Here is a 6,823-nt window from a genome sequence, read left to right as displayed (position 1 = left end):
GGAGTAGCAAACACTTGCGCTCAACACTAATGACGACATATTCAATATGACAATCTAATGTTATCAAATTCTGTGTCGTACGTGTGGGTTCAAAATGCTCACTATACCCTTGGATAAAATCCTTGAGGGGGGTGGCTTCCAAAATGGGGCCACTTGTGGGGGGGGTTCCACTGTTTAGGCACATCGGGGAGTCTACAAACTCATTTGCTAATTATTCCAACAAATTTTACATTCAAAAACTCAAATAGCACTCCTTCCCTTTCAAGCTCTGCTGTATACCCAAATAGTAGATTTCTCCCACAAACAAGGAGAAATTACACAACAAATTTTGGGGTCCATTTTCTCCTGTTACCCTTGTGAAAATAAAAAAAGTTTGGGTCTAAATTAAACCTAAATTCAGTTACTGTGAAGCACCTGAAGGATTAATAATCTTCTCGAATGTGGTTTTGAGCACCTTGAGTGCAGTTTTAGAATAGAGTCACTTCCGGGTATTTTCTGTCATAGAATGTTAGAGTTGCAAAGGACCTCAAAAGGGTCATCGTGTCCAACCCCCTTGCTCAATGCAGGATTCACGAAACCATCTGAGACAGATGTCTGTCCAGCCTCTGAAGACTTCCATTGAAGGAGCAGCCTGTTCCACTCATTGATCGCCCCAGTAGGGGGGGGGCAGAGGGGGCCATCGTTCCAGGCCCTGTCACACGCAGGGGCCCACTGTGAAGAGCGGAACAAAAATGGTTACCTCAATGAACCAAAAATAATTTGTGATCAATATTGACCTGTCCATTCAAGGACATTTTAGCTATAGTGTGAAATCCTATTTTTTGTTTGTGAAACTGCCACTTAGGCGAAACTGTACTGTTTTGTTTGTTGTGAAACTATCACATAGCCGAAACTGTTTTTTTTGTCTTCTCTTTTCTCTCTTTGTTTAAACAAGCAAAACTTGTATAACCACTGAAACTACCTGTACAACTATATAAAGAGGGGATAGCACCTTGAAGGCAGGCGTGCTTTCCAGTGATATACTATACGAGACGTGTCTTGTGTATTATTTCTGGTGATTCCCAACTTCCAAAGGCTGCTCCGACTGAGTGTGGTCCCGACATTTCCTGGCGCCTGAACAGGGACCCGAGGTCTGTGTACTCCTTCAAGAACACCGGCAGAATACGAACGAAAAGAGAATCTGGGATAATGGACGGCAGATGAATAAAAACCTGGCCAGGTAAGAGACACTGTTAGATCTCTTATATCTGCCCTGCACTGTCCGTAAGATTTTCTGTGTCGTGTCCTTTAGCGGGTAGTTCTAGTAGAGGAGGATACCTATAGCTCGGGTTCTTGAACTACTTAGGAATTGACCACCTCACGGAGTACGGCATTGAATGAGAGTGAATGTGAATAGAAGGTGTGTGGAAGTTGGGAATAGCCCTATAAGCCGCCCAGGGTGTTGAAACAGAAGAAGTGACTGTCCCACTGGGCAACGTGGTTGCGTCCTTTCGGGGAGACCTCCGCGCCTATGTTCAATCTCTGATCCTGTCTTTGACGAAAACCTGGTGACGGATAAGTGTATGATAGTATGAGCCCAGGACAGATAAATTAGCCTGGGACAAGATACGTTGTATTTTGATCCTCTGTCTGGTTGCATTTGTGTTGTTTGCTATAGGTGTAGGAATCAGGATTTTCTTACATCAACACGGTACGCAGAAGCCGTTAAACATCCTAGCTCCTTAGGAAGAAGGTAACGAGGTATTCTCATACCCAAACGCCACCTAGGGCAAGAAAAGAAAAAAGCTCAGGATAAGAAAATGGGGAATAAGCAAACAAAGTAGGAACCAGAAGAATTAGATATCTATACTATCATAAGGGAGAGAAGTGGTGAAGATGCCACTAAGGGGCTGAGAAAGATTTTTAGTAAGTTTGGAGTTACTAAGGCAGAAGCCTTTAGTAGAAAAAAATGGGAAGGAATTCAGGAAAAAAAAAAAGGCATAATCAGAGACAAGAAATGGATAGATCAGATCCAAGCGTTGATTGATGTCTCTAGGGTAGCAGAAAAAGAGGGATGGACATATAATCAACAGAATAAAAAGTGGTGTATTAGACCCGCAGGCTATGGAGAAAAACAAAATGTGGAATATAAGAACACCCCACCCCCATACCTTAACCCACATGCCCCATCTTTTCTCCAAACACCACCTCAAAGTTTAGCCGGACCAGGAGGATGGGTATGTCCGCACTGTGGACAACAAAATCCAGACTGGAGAAATGATTGCCTAGCCTGTGGTACACCTAGACATGGCGCTGTACTTGCCCCTGTTAGGGTAGTACCAAGACCCTTTAGGGAACCTGGTGCTGACGGAGTAATGGGAACTAGATATCACCAAACTCGACAATATTTCCCTTGGTCCCCCGCTGAAGGCATGTCTCTCTTGCATAACGCACCAGATCCCACCCAGTGTCCAGTTAGATTTGCACAATATATACAGAAAATTATGCAGACTCACGCTGGAGTTTGGGCAGATGGAGAAGAATTATGTAGAATGAAAATGACTCCTGGACTCTTCCAGGAGCTATTAGCAAATCTACAGGTACATAGGCCCCAGGCAGGAGATGGTGCCTTACAAACGATAGAATCAGGTACGCAATTTGTAGATCACTTAATGGTTTTCATGAGGGAAAAACAGAGGCAGAGAGGAACAACGGGAGTGGTGGCTCAGAAATCTGGACAATCAGTAGACGAATATTATCTAAGTGTAGAAAATAATTTCAGAGATGAAGGCATGGATCTAACCGCTTCAGGAATGATGAGGTTAGTTACAAAAACCTTTATAGATGGATTGTCTCCAAAAGTGAAGGAAAAGCTTAAGGCCGCAACCCCTGATTGGAGAACCTTGGAAGACCCACACCTGGCTAGACAGAAAGCTGTAGGGATAGAAATGGACTTAAGAGAAAATTCTAAGCCAGTAAGAATTGCACAGGCTAATACTGGCTCTGCTAATCAAAAGTTTACTTGTCATTACTGTAAGAAGCCAGGACATTTCCAAAGGGAATGTAGGAAGAGAAAAGCAGATATAGATTCAGGAACCTTTGTACCCAAAAATAGGATAAATAACCCAGCGCCTGATCAAACAGACAGCTCAGAATGACTGAAGGTTATGCAGGTCTCTCTTCCTTCTAGAAGACCAATAATACAAGTTGAGGTTGAGGGTAAAAATGTACCTTTTCTGATAGATACGGGAGCAACATCCTCCATTTTAAATCAAGACTTTTTACCATATCCTGACAATATATCCTCAAAGGTAACATATGCAGAAGGGTATGATGGTAAAATTCAGGCGTTGCCCTTTACAAAACCTTTAAATGTGAGCTTTGGCCCTAAAACCTTTGTATCCAAATTTTTATTTGCTAAAGGTGCACCTACCTGCTTGTTGGGTACTGATGTCTTAAGCAAAATGCACGCAAACATCCATTTTAGAGAAAATGGCACAGTTATGCTGACCATCCCTGAAGATGCAGAAACTCTGGAACAATATGTTAGAATACAGGCAATGGAGGATTTTCCCGAAATTTACACTCAACAAGCAAAAATTGACTTGTCTCGGGTTCCTGACAGCCTATGGGCAAAAGGAGACACTGATGTAGGATTCTTATCAGTAGCTCCTATACTGTTAGAAACTGCCCCGGGAACCATTTTACCTCAGCTTAGGCAATACCCCATCAGCGCCCAGCAAGAACTGGCGATTTCTCAACAAATTCACGATTATGTGTTACAAGGTGTTTTGGTAGAAATCAGGTCACCCGCCAATACACCCTTATATCCTGTTAAAAAGAAAGTTTCCTCCAAAGAAACTATGGTGAAATATCGCATGGTGCACGACCTACGGGAAATCAATAAGGTTTTGGCACGGGTCACCCCTGTGGTACCGAATCCTCATACCTTACTGTCTCAAATTCCCAGCACTGCTGCATATTTTACGGTAATTGACTTATCAAACGCATTTTTTTCTGTGCCACTACATAAGAACTGTTGGCATTTGTTTGCCTTTACATTCAAGGGTAAACAATTAGCATGGACAAGATTGCCACAAGGTATGGTACACTCACCAACTTTGTACTCTGAAGCAATGCAGACCGTGCTGAAAAATTTCACCCCAGAACCAGGAGTAGTCATTCTACAGTATGTAGATGACTTACTTATTTGTTGCCCTGATGAGCAGACGGCAGTTACCTCAACTGTTAATTTCTTAATTTTCCTAGCGCAAAGAAGGCTGTAAAGTAAATAGACAGAAACTCCAGGCTTGTCAACAGTCGTGTTTTTAGGTCACTGCATATCACAGGGCATCAGACACCTCACACCTCAACGTACGGAAGCCATACGTAACATGCTTGAACCCAGGAATCACAAACAGCTGCGTGCTTTCCTGGGTATTGTTTCACACTGTAGACAGTGGATCATACATGCAAGTCAACTCATGCAGTCTTTATATGACTGTATTGCCAACACACCATATTCACTCAGTGAAGAGGCTAAACAGTCATTTTCCTCTTTGAAAACAGCACTGGTATCAGCTCCGGCTTTGGGACTCCCAGACTACACTAAACCTTTTCAATTGATGGCAGCTGAGATATCCTCACATGCTACAGGGGTGCTCACACAAAAACATGGAAACAAACAGAGACCTGTGGCATACATATCAGCTCATCTGGACCCTGTAGCTAGAGCCGCACCTTCTTGTGTAAGGGTACCGTCACACATTGAAATTTCCATCGCTACGACGTTACGATTCGTGACGTTCTAGCGATATCGTTACGATATCGCTGTCTGACACGCTACTGCGATCAGACACCCTGCTGAGAATCGTACGTCGTAGCAGATCGTTTGGAACTTTCTTTCGTCGCTTGATCACCCGCTGACATCGCTGGATCGTTGTGTGTGACAGCGATCCAGCGATGTCTTCGCTTGTAACCAGGGTAAACATCGGGTAACTAAGCACAGGGCCGCGCTTAGTAACCCGATGTTTACCCTGGTTACAAGCATAAACGTAAAAAAACAAACCGTACATACTCACCCGTCGGTGTCCTTCAGGTCCCTTGCCGTCTGCTTCCTGCTCTGAGTGCCGGCCGGAAAGTGAGAGCAGAGCGCAGCGGTGCTGCGATCTGCTCTCACTGTACGGCTGCACTCAGAGCAGGAAGCAGACGGCAAGGGACCTGAAGGACACCGACGGGTGAGTATGTACTGTTTGTTTTTTTAAGTTTACGCTGGTAACCAGGGTAAACATCGGGTTACTAAGCGCGGCCCTGCGCTTAGTTACCGGATGTTTACCCTGGTTACCCGGGGACTTCGGCATCGCTCCAGCGCCGTGATTGCAACGTGTGACCGCATTCTACGACGCTGGAGCGATGATTATACGACGCTGCGACGTCGCGAATCGTGCCGTCGCAGCGATGAAAATTTCAATGTGTGACGGTACCTTAAGAGTAGTAGCCGCAATTTCACTGTTATTAGATAAAGCTTCTGAGATTGTTCTTGATCACCCACTTCTAGTTCAGACCACTCATGATGTACATGGCATTCTTAACCAGGTCCAACCTAAACATATTTCAATGGCCAGACACCTCCGTCTCCAATGTTCCCTACCACTGCCGCCCAACATTTCCTTTGCCAGGGTTCAGACTCTTAATCTTGCGTCTTTGCTCCCTTTAGAGTCTGAGGGGGGTACCATACCTGAGGAAACTGCACTCTCCAACTCCTTTGACCCATCAGAGTCAATGCATGATTGTGTACAATTAATGGAACAAGAGACTCAGGGCTTACGTAATGTACGTGACAAGCCACTCTGTAATGCTACATTTGAACTTTTCATAGATGGCAGTAGATATGCAGATATGAATGGACAATTTCATACAGGTTATGCGGTAGTAACTCAGCATGAAGTGCTGAAAGCAGAACCTCTCCCTGCTAATCAGTCTGCACAAGAAGCAGAACTTACGGCATTAGTTGAAGCTCTAAAAATAGCCAAAGATCAGACAGCAAACATATACACTGATTCTAGATATGCACATGGCATTATTTTCGATTTTGGCGTAATATGGAGAGCCAGAGGTTATATGACTGCTTCAGGCCAACCTGTTAAACATGCCTCCCTCATTAGACAGATTCTGGAGGCAGCACAAGAAACTAAAGAAATAGCGGTGATAAAGGTAGCTGCACATGTGAGACTCGACACCGAGGAAGCCAGGGGTAACGATAAAGCCGACAAAGCAGCAAAACAGGCAGCACGTAAACCCTTACATCATGCCCACACACTAGATAGCTCTGAAGATGATGAGGAGAGATTGAAGGAAGCTCAGAAACAGGTAGACGACGAAGAACGAGGGCAGTGGCAGAAAAAAGGGGCAGAAGATCAGCAAGGATTATGGAAAAAAGGAACTTTGTTGTGTTTACCCAGAGCCTGGTACCCCGCAGTGGCGAGTGACCTCCACCTACCTACGCATGTATCGGCAAACGGTATGACGCTCAAGGTAAAAGAAAGGTGGTTGGCTCCAGGCTTTGGTAATTTCGCTCGGAACATGTGTGCTGCATGCGCTATATGCCTGGCACACAATCCAGGTCAGACCATTAAAACCCCAACCAAGCATCATGTAAGACCACTGTATCCCTTTCAAAGACTCCAGATCGACTACATCCAGCTTCCTAGGTACAATGGATACGAATATGTGCTTGTGTGTGTGGACATGTTCTCAGGGTGGCCAGAGGCTTATCCAGTTCGTAAAGCCTCAGCAAAAACTACTGCCATTAAAATAGCACATGAACTGATACCCCGTTACGGCA

This window comes from Ranitomeya variabilis, chromosome 4 (assembly GCF_051348905.1).
Source record: "Ranitomeya variabilis isolate aRanVar5 chromosome 4, aRanVar5.hap1, whole genome shotgun sequence".
In the NCBI taxonomy this organism is placed as follows: Eukaryota; Metazoa; Chordata; class Amphibia; order Anura; family Dendrobatidae; genus Ranitomeya; species Ranitomeya variabilis.
Note: the sequence above shows the minus strand (reverse complement) of the source record.